The sequence below is a fragment of the Brienomyrus brachyistius genome, chromosome 4, assembly GCF_023856365.1.
Source record: "Brienomyrus brachyistius isolate T26 chromosome 4, BBRACH_0.4, whole genome shotgun sequence".
Lineage (NCBI taxonomy): Eukaryota > Metazoa > Chordata > Actinopteri > Osteoglossiformes > Mormyridae > Brienomyrus > Brienomyrus brachyistius.
The window spans coordinates 27,084,357-27,100,356 of NC_064536.1; the positions used below are offsets into that span (position 1 = coordinate 27,084,357).

General features: G+C 47.1%; 1 protein-coding gene and 1 long non-coding RNA gene across 3 annotated transcripts in view; one reads left to right on the forward strand and one right to left on the reverse strand.

Moving 5' to 3' along the window:
- Positions 1–9,668, reverse strand: LOC125740315 (uncharacterized). The gene is made up of 2 exons (XR_007397503.1): positions 9,486–9,668; positions 1–480 (listed from the first exon to the last, which is right to left on the reverse strand). It is a non-coding gene; the product is annotated as an uncharacterized LOC125740315 (long non-coding RNA).
- LOC125740314 (E3 ubiquitin-protein ligase RNF152-like) overlaps positions 7,736–16,000 on the forward strand; it is a 25,560-nt gene continuing 17,295 nt past the window's right edge. Inside the window, exon 1 of one of the 2 annotated variants that reach the window (XM_049011266.1) lies at positions 7,736–7,975. The gene's annotated coding sequence lies outside the window, so the exon portion shown is untranslated. Of the gene's footprint in view, positions 7,976–8,229; positions 9,399–16,000 lie in introns of those variants that run through there. The other variant, XM_049011265.1, reaches the window with a different exon arrangement.

A 16,000-nucleotide genomic window follows, 5' to 3' on the forward strand; every position in this document is an offset into this window, starting at 1 on the left:
TAAGATAAGATAGGACTTTATTGATCCCACAGTGGGGAAATTTGCGTGTTAACGCAGCTCCAGACAGATAGCAAGAAAGACAAGAGTAAAGAATATAAAAAATACAAGAATAAGAATACAAAATAAAAATAATATAAAAAGGTGAAGAGTAATATAATATAAAAATATGTTAGGATGTAGCCTTACGTTGTCAATAAATTACGGTATGATAAAAAAAAATGACAGCTGTATGGTTGCAGCATTATAAACATGTAATGCACATTTATTACATGGTTTGTTATGTGGTTAATCGGAAACAGGTGCCAGCATGTTATGTTTCTAAACGATTTAATGTGCAATTACTGCCTCCCGGATCCCTGCTCGTCTGCTGCATTCCAAGTCTGCAGCTTTCTGTGCGGCGCGTCCCGTAAAGTCCCCAGATCCTGCCTCTTCCCAGTGTCGTCCCAGCCGTCTGGCCCCTAGGGTGCTCTCTCCTGGGACCTGGAACAATTTGCTCCGTTGATTACAGAAACAAGGTGTTAAAATGCACAACCCCCCTCCCATTCGCACAAATTGCACACACGTGTAAATTTTCGCTGCAGTTTTTTTTTTAAGTGCCATTCCTTGATGGTTTGGAGCCCGGGAGGTTGCACTTAATGAAGTCCTCAGCGTCCCACGAAGAGCAGGAGGGTGTGAAACCTGGATTGGTGAGATACGGAGTGGGGGGTTGTGGTGAATCTAACTCCCATTGGTCCCGTCATTAACGGCAGAACAGCTTTATCCTGCTTCTTCATGTACCACCTCCCCAGCCACTGTATGCTGTGTTAAGGAAACACCAGTATCGGGGGGGATTAAAGGCGCTATATTAAAATTGCTAACAGCAGTAGACAGCTGCCAGCGATGGGCACAGATGTAATCTCTTTTGTCCTATACCAGTTATCTGCTTTTAGTGTACTTCCAGTGAAATGCGCATGGAATCGATCCCAGGCTAATGGACTTGCCCGTTTATTTGTTGAACTCGCCGTAAGCGCGAAGCGTAAAATCATCTCTGTGATTTTGCATAACCCGTGCATCGATGCATCTGCCCACCCCCCCCCCCCCCCCCCCCCCCGACCCGGTCGAATCGAGCCACCGAAGCTCATCATTATGTCAGCCTTTGATCTTACTTCAGCCGTATGATAATGCGATTTCCACATGACTGGGGGGGGGGGGGGGCAGGTTCGATTGTTTTCAGCATCTAATGGCTACAGCTTTAGACGTCCCAGCTGATTTTTAGTGACATATGAAGGATTTAAAAATGTAAAACATCTTCAGTTTGAGATTTAACAGCAGGCCATTTTATGAATTCAATTATCAATCCACGCGAATATACGCACAGTGACTATTTTATTAGGTACGCTTAGCTAGCACCTAGTTAGTTGCCTCCAGACCCACTCCAAGGAAAAGTGATTTGTAGATACAGAGGAGCCTTTCTGCACACCATAGTTACACCGAGCAGTTACTTGTGGCCTTGCTCTTAGCTTTAACGATCTGGCCATTCTCCTCTGACCTCATTAACAAGGTGTTTTCATCCAGAGAGATGCCCGTGGCCTGAGGTTTTTCCAATTTGTGTTCATCACGCCATTCACTGTAAACCCTACACCGCGTAGCGTGTAAGAAAGTCCCAGGTGGGCGGCTGTTTCTACCTGGCTGGAGCAGGGAGGGTGGCATTAATGACCCCACCTTGTTCAAAATCGCGTGTGAGCCGTATGTATTCAGTTCCAGCCACAAGATTGGCTGTTCAGAGAAGCAGGCGGCTCGCATTAGTAAACAGGTGTACTTATTAAACTGGCCACTGGGTGTGCCCTTCCAATGCATATGATGTAACAGGAAATGGGGGCACATGTAGGACACAAGACGACGTAAATGGACCATAACGGCGTAGGGATCAAGCTGAAATCCAGATGGAGACCGACCACCATGTGATGACAGTGACTCTCGGTGAGTCATTTTGTCACTCCTGCGCTATAATAAGATGCTTTTAATCACTTGTTAGTACGGTAGCAGCTGGTCCTGGTCTCACTTGAATCGTAGATCTGGCATAAAAACGAAATCTGCTTGTTCTTCATCATAAAGAAGTCGTGAAGACCAGTGAAGGGGCACCAAAGCCCACAAGGATCCTGGGATGTATCCCATCAGCGATGGGCTGGTGTACCCTGGCCCTTCCAACAAGGACAAACTGGGTTAGGAACGGTTCATCTTTACCGGGAAAAGCACCAAACGCTCCAGAAGTCACTTCCTCATTGAACCCATTCTCTGTTGAGTGTTAATCAATGATCCTGGCCACCTTATCCCTTCCACTCCAGGTTCCTATTTCATGGAATGGTGTCTTCCAATTCGAGGAAGCATTCCTGGAGGAGGTCAGAACCCCCCGGAGCGGAGTCACCTTTCTCTCCCCAGAGAGACGGGAGCATGATGCCCAAAACTTACTAGATCTGTCAGAACATTCACAGAGGAGCCTAACTGCAGGCTCAGCGTTTTAACAGCCAATCAGAAGCCAGCCAGTCCTCTCCAACCTGAATGACATCGTTGCCGCTAAAGGGTTTTGTCACACGTTGCTCGGAGCAGCTGCGCTTATTAATTGTGTTTTCACTCGGTTGTTGCAATTAATCTACTGCCGTAAAAAGATTATCAGCGCTGGAGCCAGAGGAGAAACCATTTCACTTCTAATTATAACTTGACGGCGTGTTTAGTTTCATCACGCTCTGACTGCCACGGCAACAGAGGAACCACCTGAGGAAAGGATGTCCTTTCCAGAACTTTGCTTGGTCGACCATGAGCTTCCATTTCACTGGCTTCCAGCTGACTGACTGACTAGCATTGCAGTGTTTTATGACAAGCAGACAACAAAGGGAGCGGGCAGGTGCATTGGGGTCCATAAAGATGTAGATTTCCATAGGCCTGGTGTTCATTAGGAGGCACTGAGATACCGGAGACCTTCCTCTTACCCAGGAAAAAAAATCACATATAGGAATCAGCGCCCCCTACAATACGGGTGGTGCCAGAACAGGTGTCTTGTTAATTTGTCCATTGTTATTCAAGGTGCAGAGGAGGTCCAATCTAATTACTCATCCTGAGGGGATGCAAATCAGCAAGGGAGGGGATGTCGATGTTCGCGTGGGCGATTTCACTTTGCCAGGCTTTTTCATTTCCTTGTCGAATTGATTGGGGTTATCAGCTGGTGTCTGATACAACCTTATTTTGTCCTTGCCCCCACTGAGACCCCACTGACGTAGCTCTTCCCAGTCCGCCCCAAGCCCTCCCCAATCCCTTCCACCCCAACCCCAAAAAAATTCCAAGGTAATTTACATATTTTTCATTTACATCAATCCAGGCTACCACTCCTCCCCTCCCCCCACACACTGAAATATACATTTTAACGCACACTCTGATGGCCTAGTTAACTACTTTTTTTTTGCTCTTACCTCAGAGCCAAAAAAAGACATGATGTAAGCCATGCCTTCTCCACATGCCTTTAACCTATCTGGAACCGAAGACACCTTTAACGGCAACACTGTCCCTAATCTGTCCAAAACCGAATTCTGTTCCGGCTGTGCATTCTGCTGGTTTTCTGCATGATCATTTTATTGCATGAAAGCAGTACCACACACAGTGATACTCAGAGCGGCTGGAGAACCTCAGAGGTATCGGGTAAGCAGATGATTATCTGGGCTGGTTACCGTAGTAAATTTCAAACCGGAATACACTCAGATGGGATGCTATGGTTTCCAGCCACTCCCCCAATTAGGGTAATTTGACCGCTGGGAGTTTGAGTGTTTTCTGACAGGGTGTATCGACTATTCCTGAATGCTAGAGACACACCTGCCTGCTGTAACACAGCATTCGGGGAGCGAAGGACCTTGAAGAGGGTGCTGTGGGCCCCTGGTGTGTCGTAGTAGGAGAGGGCCTTATCTGGCCATTGCTGTTCTCTATTCCCACAAGAAAATGTAACGAGGTGGGTATTAACGAGAAACCAAATAAGGTGAGTACTAACAAGTTGGGTATTGACGAGAAACCATAATGAGGTGGGTATTACTGAGCAACCAGAACGAGTTGGCTATTAGCAAGAAACGGTAATGAGGTGGATATTAATTAGCTGAGTATTGCAAGGAACTGTAATGAGGTGGGTATTAATGAGAAACTGAAATGACTGTGGATATTAATGGAAAGCCATAATGAGATGCGTATGAACGAGAAATGATAACGAGGTGGGTATTAATGAGGAACAGTAATGAGTATTAAAGAGAAAGTGTTAGAAGGTGGCAATTAGCATGAAACTGCATCAAGTTGAGTATTAATGAGAAACCATACTGAGGTGGGTATTAACGAGAAATCGTAATAAGGTTAGTACTAACGAGAAATCATAATGAGGTGGTTATTAATGGGAAACCGTATTGAGATGGGTATTAAGAAATCGTAATGAAGTGGGTAAGAATGAGAAACTATAATGAATGTATTAACAAAAATTCATAACGAGGTGGATATTAACGAGAACATACAGGTGCTTTCACACTGAAGTTCCAGAGCCTGGTTCCTGCTCATATGTTTCTGATCTGTCTTGGCCCAGGACTTTTAAAGCTCCTGGCCACTTTCATGTGTTTCTTTAACACTGTACAACAGAACTGTAACCTTTATGTTAAATAAGCATGAGAGATGCCAAAAGCTCATAGGTTAACTTCAACACTACACTGCCAACTCATAACAATGGAGAATGAACAAGCTATTTTGTTAAGTTATTTGTTAGTTATTGGGGAATGGGGGTGATTGTGATAAAAATAGGACACAGACTTTATTCATATTTTATTCATAAGACCCATAACGTTTTATTTCATTATTAAATCTGGCCAGCATATTGATCTTTTGCTTTCCACAGAATAAAACAACAGTGTAACGTTATTCTACTAATATGCTCTGGCCAGTTTCACCTCCAGCACCGGCGATATTAGACAAAAGTACATTTGTTATCGAGCAAATTTTCTGATGCAAAAATATGGAGAGGAAATGTAACTGAAGTAAAAAAATAATTTCATTTGCTCAATTTTTCCTCCGCTAATTATATCTCTTTTCACCGCACTTTGAGTAACTTCCAAGTTAGTGCTGGTGCTTGTGGTAAACCAATCAACAACCTGTTACTGTATACACCTCCCCGGTGGTTCGGGTTCGAACGAAAAGTGCCTAACCTGGAGTAGGTACCAAAAAGGGCACTGCCCCCGAAGAACTGCAATCAGAGTTCCTGCGGTGTGAACACGACAAAAGTTCCTTGTTCTAGAAAAAGGTTCCTGCAGTGTGAAAGTGTCTAATGAGTTTGGTATTAACAAGAAACCATAGCGAGGTAGGTATTAACGAGAAACCGTAACAAATGTAACTAACTAAAAGCTGTAACAAGGTAGGCACTAACGAAGAACCATAACGAGGTGGCTATCAATGAGGAACCATAACAAGGGGCCATTAGCGAGACACTGTAAGGAGATGGGTGTTAAAATGGACCTGTGAACAATGCCGCTAGCTCAGGACAGGCTCCCACGGCTCCATTTCTTTGTCCTCATTCCCTCCCTGCCTGCCGCAGGCACGTTGACACTGACCTAGCGCATTCAGATGGTAGCTTCTGTGAGAATGTCCTCAGGAGGCGGAACTGCAGGTGGCCAGCCATTATGAGGGTCGTGTCAACCGGCTGACTCATCCGTCTGGCGTTTTGTCACCGTGGCCTGTTTTTAGCACCTGTGTGTGTGTGTGTTTTTTTTCCTACTCAGAAGAGGTGAGAATGCGCCGATAATGACAGCTTGTCAACTGCACGGGAGATCCAATCAGGCCATTCAGGCTGGGAGTGCTGCCGTCTTCCACTCTTGCCTACTTCTTAACGATGACCCTTACCATGTCGCCTCCGCGTGATCCTGGCCCAAGCTCCCCCCCCCCCAATTTAAAATAAATGACCAGTTGGCATGTGGCAGATGATGACTGAAAGCCATTCTGAGGGATCCAGGAAAACAAGGGGTTCACGTGAATTCTCACCGAAGAACCGCACATCAAAAACTGCAGCTGCTGTTCCCAACAACGCTTACCCTATTCCTTCCCCTCCATAGGTCAGTCGCCATCTAAACCAAACAGCGAAACTGCCAAATTGGAGTCTCTGGGCTGGGAGTCCTTACAAAAACATTCAGATCGATGTGGTGCCCCTGAGTAACGAGTCTTATTGTGGGGCTGGGCTGCCTTTCAGCCCAGCACACAGTTTTGCAGGTTCTCTGCTCATGTTCAAGCTCTTCCGTTGATACGGGCAGACTGTGGTCCTCATGAATTAAAAATGAATCCATCCTGCTGTGGGCAGCTTCAGGCAGGTAAAAGTGGAACTTGCTTCAGATGAAGCCGACAACTAATCTGCAAAACAGTGAACCGCCAGACCGAAAATGATTCTGTGTTTCTTTTCTTACTGGGGCGCCAGGTACTGCCGTTGTGGGTCAGGACGGGGGACCTGCACACAGAAGGTTGCTAGTTCGAGTCCCAGGAGGGGCCAAGTTGTTATACCCTTGAAAAGGGTACTTAACCTGAATTCCTCCAGTTGAAAAAAGTGATGTCACTCTGAATGAAAATGTAAAGGAAGCAGCAGACTGTCTCCTGAGGAGGATGGGAGTGCTTTTTTGGGATCTCCCCCGCCGGCGTCGCTAGGACCAAGGGGAGAATGCTGGTGTAGGCTGCCTCATGTGTTGGATCGAGGCAGTCTTCTTCATGGGCACAGTCCTGCAGGCTGACGTCACTGATCCAGCAGTAGGTCTTTAATCTACACAATACTTCGGCCAGTTTTCCCAGCATTTCTCTGGGAATCTCCTGCCACTCGCTTCAATGTCTTCTGCTGTGATGGAGACTTGACAGAAAAGCCAGCCGGAATGCCCACAGAAGCCCGGGGTCGTGATCCCCGCTATCAATCCCTCCTCAATCCTGACTTGATGATGTGATGTGGGCAGACGGGCAATTGCTCCAACCTCCCTCAAGCCCAACTGACACAGAGGTGTCCCCCCCTCCCCCCCTGCTGGCTTGGTTGCAAAGAAGTGCAAACTATGCAGCTCCATCTTGAGGCATGCCTCATGGGTTCGATTCCCCCAGAACAGTGTCACTTTAAACAAGGGACTGTGCCCTTAACTGCACTGGATTTGGTATTCAGGCTATGTGGTTATGCTCCCATGAATCGGGGCAGTATATCTGGGAAAAAACCTTAAGTGGCTTTCGATAAAGCGGCCAAATGCAAATGTGGTTGTTGCGATAAGAAGGCGGTGGCACATGCAGTTTTAATGTCCACGACGCAATATGGGGACACACGGATTTTGTTATGTGATACCAGCATAGTCAGTCTGTGGGACGCATAACCATGAATGGCATTTGCTAAAATGTATTAGACCTCCTACCTTTCATCCAACAGCTTGCTTGATAAAGAATCCCAATTTTGTGGGTGGTTTAAACAAGAGTTCATTCATCCTATTAGAGGATGTTACAAAAATGCCTATTTCTCAGTATAACTGTGTAAGCCCCCCCCCGGCTTGTCGAGATTTACCATGGGACCCCAAAATTTACAGCTGTTTTTTTTTCCATGTGCAGCCCTGGCTCAGTGTGTATCACCATATAAAACCAGCCTTAGCCACTATACTTCATGCAACTTTATGTGGCTGGTAGCACGTTCGAGTTCTATAATAAAATCTGATAAATTTCTCAAGGTTTTGAGACATAGGGCCTGTTGCAACTTTAACCCACGTGGCCCTTAACAGCGATTCGCTAACTAGTGGTAGTTAAGGTGCCCCCTTCCGAATACAGAGGAACAGACCCAGATGCATTCAGAATAGGGAAGCACGGAGGTACGGTGGGGGTGAACTCTGCTCCAATTGCCAATTTGCCCGACCAGTAATTGGGCGGAATGACTGACGGCCTGACAGGTTTCTCCACACACGCGGCGGCAGAGATCGAGCTGTCGGCGGTATGGTACAAACAGACGCCTTACATATCACACGGCCACATGATAATAAATAGGACTAATTATCATAAATAAATCAATACCATAGTGCCTCTCTGTTTTACAATGCCGTGGCAGCCCCGAGGGCCCTTACACGCATTTTTCTTGGTATTTTTCTATCTAAGATATGACCGGTTATGTGGGAGGATTACAAAGGTTAGATTACCCACGATGCATTTGTGTTTTTTTCTGAGACATACCTTGAATATAAACTCGACTGTATCTAAAGAAACTCACCAGATTTACATTGAACAGCGAATGTGTTATGTTAATACATCCATAGAACATGCATCCTTAGTAATTCTATCTTTATCATATTATAGGCATAAGGCAGTCGATAATAGCAAGAAGGATAATTGCTGGAACACGCAAATCACGTGATGTGGAAACGCCGATTGCGTTTTGCGCCCGTTTTCCTACTTGCAGTAACAGGCATCGGTGCTGTACCGATCATCTGATAAGACAGAAACGGGTAAATAATGTGGCTATCGCCTCCTTATTTAACATGCAACGCCTATAAAACAAAGCCTGATTAAAAAAAAGTTTACCTAAAAGCTTAGGTGGTGCACTTGGGTAACGAATGCGTAATTTATTCGCAAACGCCATGCATCTCTTTCCCATTGTTTGAGATTGTAGTCGCACACGAGCCGGTGGGCTTATGTGGTGTACTGGGAGGAATCGCTACTCAGATACTATATTTTAATCACAGTCTACGATCATACAGTGCATGCATGGGCAGATGTCCTCGTCTTAGAAATTATGTGCGTATAGGGAAATGCAAACATCAGGTATCTGTAGCTTGTCTGGAATAATGGCATCTATCGGCAGTAGGTAAAACAAAAAGAAATGACGTGTTAGAACAACAAAGAGAAATCTTGGTGCATAGGGCCGAATCCCGAAGGATGTCTTGTCAAAATGGAGAAGGAACTCGCTGGTATACCACTGGATATGAAAATCTCCAAAGTTACATCCCCTTATCAAAGGAGCGAAATTATAAATAACCTGGAACAAAAAAAAGCCTTGTTTCATATTATAATATCTATAAACACCATGTTGGAAATTTGCATATATCCAACTGCTGTTAATTATTACGTGTAATCGGTTTGATATGTAAGTTCCACATAACTAAGGACGTGAAATAGCGCTCGTGCAGCGCCAGGGGGCGTGGCCTGCCCACGTGGGCGGTCCCATTTAAAGTCCATCTGCTCCGGGACTGAGAGAGCTTGGTGCTGGGGGAGCATCGCTGTGAATGGATTGAAAGAAGGAGAGGAAAAACGAAACATTTAAGCATCGGTTTGGTCTGCGTGTGTTCAGCGGCAAAGCCACGGAGCAGAGCAGCGTCGGAGGTGGACTCGTCACCCGTCATGCACGCCGAAGCGCTTTATAGGTAAGCCTGCGTTTGGATTTAACTCGCAGATCCGAACCGAATCTCCCCCACCCCGGTGTGCATGTAGTCAGACAGCCGATCACTTACATCAGGTTGCCTCGACGTGTCCTCAAATGTTTTTGCAGCCCCGTGGTGTGTTAGATAGCGTCACCCTCTAATACTAATAACGAAGTGCACGGTGCATTATTCACTTGTGCTTTATTCCCCTGCGTGTAGGTCTTTGTGTTGCGAGTTACTGCCTCGAGTTGCACCCGCATGCAACTGTTTACTTACAGCCTGTCATCTCTTCTTCCGCAACGTGCGGTTATTCTATCGACCTGCGTTGGTTGTTTTACCAACACGAGCCGTAGGGGAACGCTGCGACCAAACGGGCGTGCAACTGTATGCCCCCCCCCCCCCCCCCCCGTTGTTGTAAGGGGGGATCGCGTGTGACAAGTCGCTTGAAATGTCTCAGAGCGACAGCAGTGGTGCAGCTTTCTTTGTGTGGCGTATCGGGGACACGGGGATCTGTCATTGTCATCCCCCACCCCCAAGTCTGCAGGACCAAACTGAACATCTCCTCAGTCTAGCCGACGTAGGACAAACAATGACATAACCAGGTGACAAATCAAGCCTCCCCTTTTCGTATGCATTGGACTACATTGCCGACTATGGCATTATGTATTTAATTGCCTGCTCTTTTCTCAACACGGCGCAGTTTAGTTTCATTTTAGGAGTTCGGGAAAACATTTACGAAGCCGTTTTCTCTTCAGGTGCACGTTCCTTTTTCATAGACGTGTGAGTATGGCATTTGCTTCCAGGACCTCGGTGGTAGGCGCTGGTTTTATCCCAGTTTCTCCTGGCCGGACCCGATTCCGATCAGGGCGCTTGAACTGTGTACTTTTGCAGCCCCCGGATGGTAACTGAATATGCGGAATTGTTTTCTCACCTTATCAGCACATGCCAAGGCCGGCGGCTCCGTCCACCGTCGGGTATAATCTGGGGGGGGGGTCCTCCTGGGTCACAAAGGTCCGAGCGTGAAACAGCGCCACCTGTCTGTGTTTGGCGGCTCCTTTGCGAAACCTCCCTAGATGTCTGATACTTATTCATTCTGACGTCTACCGATTAACACATATAATAGCAACAATAGAAAAAACACAAGTTCCCTCCCTTTTCCGTTCTAGTTTTGAAAATGGGTTTTATTAAATGTATTCTGTATCCTAATGTTATGTTTTTCCCCTTTGTTGAAATATGAAGGTCCCACAATTAAGTCCATCACACGTTAGCTATTATTATAGCGATTTGTGTGCGCGTGACAAACGGTGGCACTGCGATCGACCTCGCTGCCTGGATTAGCTTTCTGTAAACAACTCGTCTGTTTCAACTGGGTCACAGAAAGCGCACCAAATGGGTCAACATCCCTTCTCTAGACTGGGGACAGTAAGCCCGGGCCACATTAGCCGCTGTGTGGGTGACCGTTGCTAATGATGCGTGTCATCGCTTCCTCCGCCCCCCCTGCAAAGTCAAAGCTGAAACCGCACCAAGGACAGCCCGATCCCCTACCCCAGACCCAAAACGGTCCTGGTCGATGGTAATCTTCAGGTCACGGTCCCACTTCAGCTGTGCCTTTTCTTTGAACTCCCTTGACCAGCCTCTGAGCCTGCGGTGAGTGGGAAGGTGGAGGGGGTGGGGCGATATCAACCTTAAAAATACAAGAAGTCTGTGTTTGCTTTAGATTAAAGTCTTTATTTATATGTGTGATTCTTCCCTTTTCTTTATAGAAATCATTTTATCCTGTTATTCATTGAGACAATGAACCTTCTTATTGGATGCAAACCGACAATCTTTAGTCTGTGTCCTTAATCACAAATCGATTTGGTTTGATTATTATTATTATTGTTGTTGTTAGTATTGACCGTCCACCCACCCATCTTCTAGCTGCTTATCTTGGGGAGGGTCGCGGGGAATCTGGACCCTATCTCAGGCGGCATAAGGCTGCTGTTCACCCTGGAAGACATACCAGCTGTAGTCTTCTCAGGACATGCTCTGGTTTCCACGTAGGAAGTATCACCCTGCTCCTGGGTTGCTGATCCTGGTTTGCTGATCCCAGTTTGCTGATCACGGTTCACCGAGTGAAATTGCTGGGTGTATGAGGAGATACTGTTGTTTTGGCCACTAGGTGGAGAGTGTGGGGGGGGGGTGCACAGAGAGACCATGCAGAATACTCACTCACTTGAGACCCTCGGTTATAATTGGGATTACTTCACAACTTTCAGTTGGAGTAGCGCCACAGAAAATGCATAGATTTATTTGGTTAGGTGACTTGCACATAGAGTTTAATGGTACAACTGCAATGCCCTTTCCCAGGATGATGCTACTTTCTCAGGATGGTGTTAATACTGCTTTCCCTGCACACTCGCGTTTTGGCCCGTCAGATGATTTCCCACAATGCATCAGGGAGTACATTTTGTGTGTTGCAACTGATATCATTATGTGCCACTGCGGTTTCAGTAAAAATGTGCGTGTGCATGTGCATATATTTAAGGTTTTCCCTCGTGCTTTTGGGCAATTTGTTAAAGCAAAAATATTAATTTTATTGGTAAAAGCTTTTGTTTGCTGGAGCAACTGAGGTAAATTAAGTAAACCAACCTTATTTATTTATATATATATATATATATATATATATATATATATATATTGTTAGGCAGCCTCCCTTCTTGTAAACACTCAATATGTTTTTGTTTCTTTGCAGTTTGTATATACAGACAGTTTGGTGATCCATACTGCAATTCAATGTGCAATTCAAGACATTGTACCTGTGTTCAGAAGGTTGTTGGGTCGAATCCCCGGTTAAGCGAAATGGTGTTACGGTTGGGCCACTGAGCAAGACCCTTAACCCCCAATTGCTCCTGGAACCCTTCTTTCTCTAAAATGTAAGTAGCTTTTTTAAGAGTCTGATAAATATAATTTAAAAGCCCTGGATCTTGGCATGTGCCTTACAGCGGGGCGTCGTTTCCCAGTTTTTTCATGCTTGTTTTTTTTTTTTGAGAATCCGGCCTCTTTCCCCTGTGTGGTAGCGTACGACCTGTGAAGGTGGGTGTGGTTTCAATGTCGGGGCTGCCCTTCGGTTGGTGGGAATGTAGAGGTTTGGCCATCTTGGTTCCGCCCCCCCCCCCATCCATGGAGCAGCAGAGGAACGGTTCACCATCCAATAATACATGTCATTCTTAATAATGATGTCATTGTCCTGTGGATGACGGGGAGGGCGTTGACTGACAGCTGTGATGGGTGGATGTGTGATGGCAAGGCTGGAGATGCTGAAACGTACGATTATTGCACATCTAGGGAGCCTCTGTCGTCCCTGAACAGTCAATCTCCAGTTTTGGATTGAATTCAACTCCCCCCCCTCCCCCCTCTTGCTGGATGAAAGATAAAATGCAAACAACCAGGGAAAAAATGGATTAAATGACTCATACTGTCAGTGTTGCTTGGATTAAATAATTAGTTTGCTCGTTCTGGAATGGATTAAATGATTAGTTGCGTCTTTCCTCATCGGATTGGGCGATTTACTTCCTACCATTTCTCCCGTTATCGGCCACATCCACCTTGCGCAGCACTCATGCATGCAAGCTCCCATGCATGCACACTCCTGTGGATGCAAGCTCTTGCAGCCACCCCACACACGCACCTGTGCATGGATGACCTCGCACATGCTCGCTTCTGTAGCCACCGTCGCGCACACGCCCGTGCATGGATGCCCCTGCACACGCAAGCTGCTGCACATGGATGCTCCCCACGCCCAGCCCGATGCACGCTTCTCTGCCCCATGCTGATCATCCTCATGCATGCACACTTCTGCCTCCCTGCACGCTCATGCGTTCCCATGCTCGCGTATGCGAGCCGCGTGCAGCAGCGCTCATGCAAATGCACTGACTCGTGCATGCTCTGTGGTTTCCGCGCTGCGCCACCAGTGGCCGGCTGCCCTTCCCCTCATTTGCATTGGGGCCCCATGCGAGGCGCCCGGGTGTTTCCTACAAATGCGACGGCTAATTGGCCCCCCCATCTGCTGGCTGACGATTGTGTGCACGATCTCCCGAGCAGCCAATGGCCGCTGTCTCACCTTCTCAACTTCTGCTTTCCCACCGTCCTTCGTGTCTGCCGGCGGCTTTTTGCTTTTTTGATTATGAGTGTCTTTCCCTCCCCCCCCCCCCCCCCCCCCCCCTTTGACCAAGCTTAGGCTTGTTCAGATATCTTAGAGCAATTTAAGTTTAAATAAAATCACATTAAATTCCACACCTTTTCAGGCACTACATTGTATGTGGTAGTGAATGTAATGTGAAATGCACTGTTACATGGAAAGAGGCCAAGCAGAAGGAGTCTGAAGTCACACTAACTTTTGGTCGATGTATATTGGGGTTTCATTTCGCTTTCTTACTCTTCCTGAGCTCTTGAAAGATGCTGGCAGTTTATGAGACTGCTTGAAATGTATATGAGTATAAATACAATCGTTTACTAAAGTTGACGGGGAGAATATAGGGAGTTTGGATTATTATCTGTGTGAGACGTTTTGTCTTCTGAGGACTGGATGAATGTTTTGTGGTCTCAGCAACACGAACCAAATCTAGAAGAGGTCTGAGGCAAGGCTGCGCTGAGCGAGGAAGCGAGGACAGCAGGGCGAGTAGCTGCTCGCTCTTTTGAGTGAGATGTCTCGTGGTGACATGGATCAGTCTCTGGATGGAGACGACGTGTTCGATTCCAGATCACAGCTCAGAACTTCTTTGGGAGCATCGCCAAAGCCTGTACCAGCTTGTCAAGAACCTATAAAGATACTTGTGGGATGAAGAGCGAGCTTTGAGAAAAGTGGGAATCATCCACCGCTCTGAAATCGGCTTGCTGGCCTTTCCCGCCTGTTGCCTGGGCTGGCGCCGGTCCGACATGTAACGAAAAAAAAAAACATAACGTTTCAACATCCCCCCCCAGCATTCCCACAAGCACGAAACTATACTGCTGGGGACTTCCTGTGCGGCAACAGCGCGGTTCTGCTTCCTGCTCAGAAAGGGTTTGAGAAGCTGTAGCGTGTCAGCGATACATACATAGATGATCTGATCTGCGTGCTGGCGGACGAGTGGAAATCGCCCTTCTGCTGCTGGTGCTTGTGGTAGCCGGGGGTATGAGGTATGAAGGCTTGCTAGGGACTCGTAAGGGTGTCTCTGTGTGTGTGTGCGTGTGTGTGAGTCAGACTAAGGCACCTCTCTCAGACTCATCTTTTCTTTACTCTAATGTGTTTCTCCCTCTCTAGGTGTGAGGAAATGTCAGTTATCCTTTGCTGCGTAAGGGAAACCTGCTCTTTCCTTAAATAACCCTATTCAGGAGATTTATCCAAGGCATTTAATAGTGCAGTGAGCTCCGTTGGCTGTGTGTGTTTTTCCCTCTCTCTCCTTTTTTTTCTTTTTTTTCCCCCTCAGCATGCATTCAGTCATGTGCCACCAGCACAGGCGTACCACGGTAAACGCTTGGGAACCGGGTACAACCTGCCTCTTCGGCCGGGTCTGTCAGCCTGACGAGGGAGGCTCCCGCTTGTTTCCATCGGCAGGTGACGTGCAGAGACGGAGCGTGAACCCCTCGCCTGGGAGTCGGGCGCCTGAGACGTGCCCCCTGCAGGAGATGCATGGGGAGTATGCGAATCCGGGTCCCTTTTTTTTAATGCAGCCAGTGGGATGCACAAAAACAGCCCCTCTAATGGGGTGCCAGTGTGTGCCTCGGGGCCACTCTGTTGCAAAAGGTGCCATATAAAAATAAATTGAAGTGTATGTGGAGCCTGGTAAATGGAGGAAATTAATTTAGTCAAGGTGGATTTTTGTGGAGTGGAGTTGGGGAGGTGGGAGGTGTCGAAGCAGATTGACCCAGAGGATCATTGCTCAGCGCTGAAAGTGTGTGTGCGTGTGTGAGGGTGCCGGTGAACGTCTAAGCACAGCATTTTAGTGCTGCAGCAGATTCTGGGGGGAGGGGAGGGGGTGCTTTTCCGTGTGTGAAATGTGCTTTTATTTAATAGTGATTAATTCCGAGTTTATGCAGATTTGTGGCACTAGCAGGCAGGTTTAGCGTTGCTCAGTTAGTGACTCTCCTGACATGGCCGAGCCGAGCCACCGACCCCAGCCAGCCTCTCTTTCCGGGGGGGACCTGTGGGGGCTTTAGGGTGTGTCAGCGCTACTAGGGGGATTAGAGAGAGCCTCCCTCCCCCCTTGATGAAGAAGCAGCTTGCCCCCTATCGCCACCCTGCAGGGTCCAGAGAGCCCTGGAGCATGGAGGGTCAGCCAGGTTTGTCGGGGGGGTTATGTTCTGCATTTATGTGCGCGTATGAGTGTGGGGGGGAATTGCTGGGGATCTATTTTGAGAAATTGTGCCTGCAAACACAGCAGCCAAAAAATATTCTCTGAAAAGAAGAAAACAACTTGTTTTTTTTTTGTAGCGGTTAATCTTTATGCTGTCGGTCGGCTGCATTCAGGTCGAGCTGAAAATCCCCGCTAATTTGCAGAAGCTGACGCCCACATGCCACACATATTTCGCCACCCCCCCCCCCTTCAAAAGCAGACGGCTCAGGGGTCCAAATCAAAGTCCCGTGG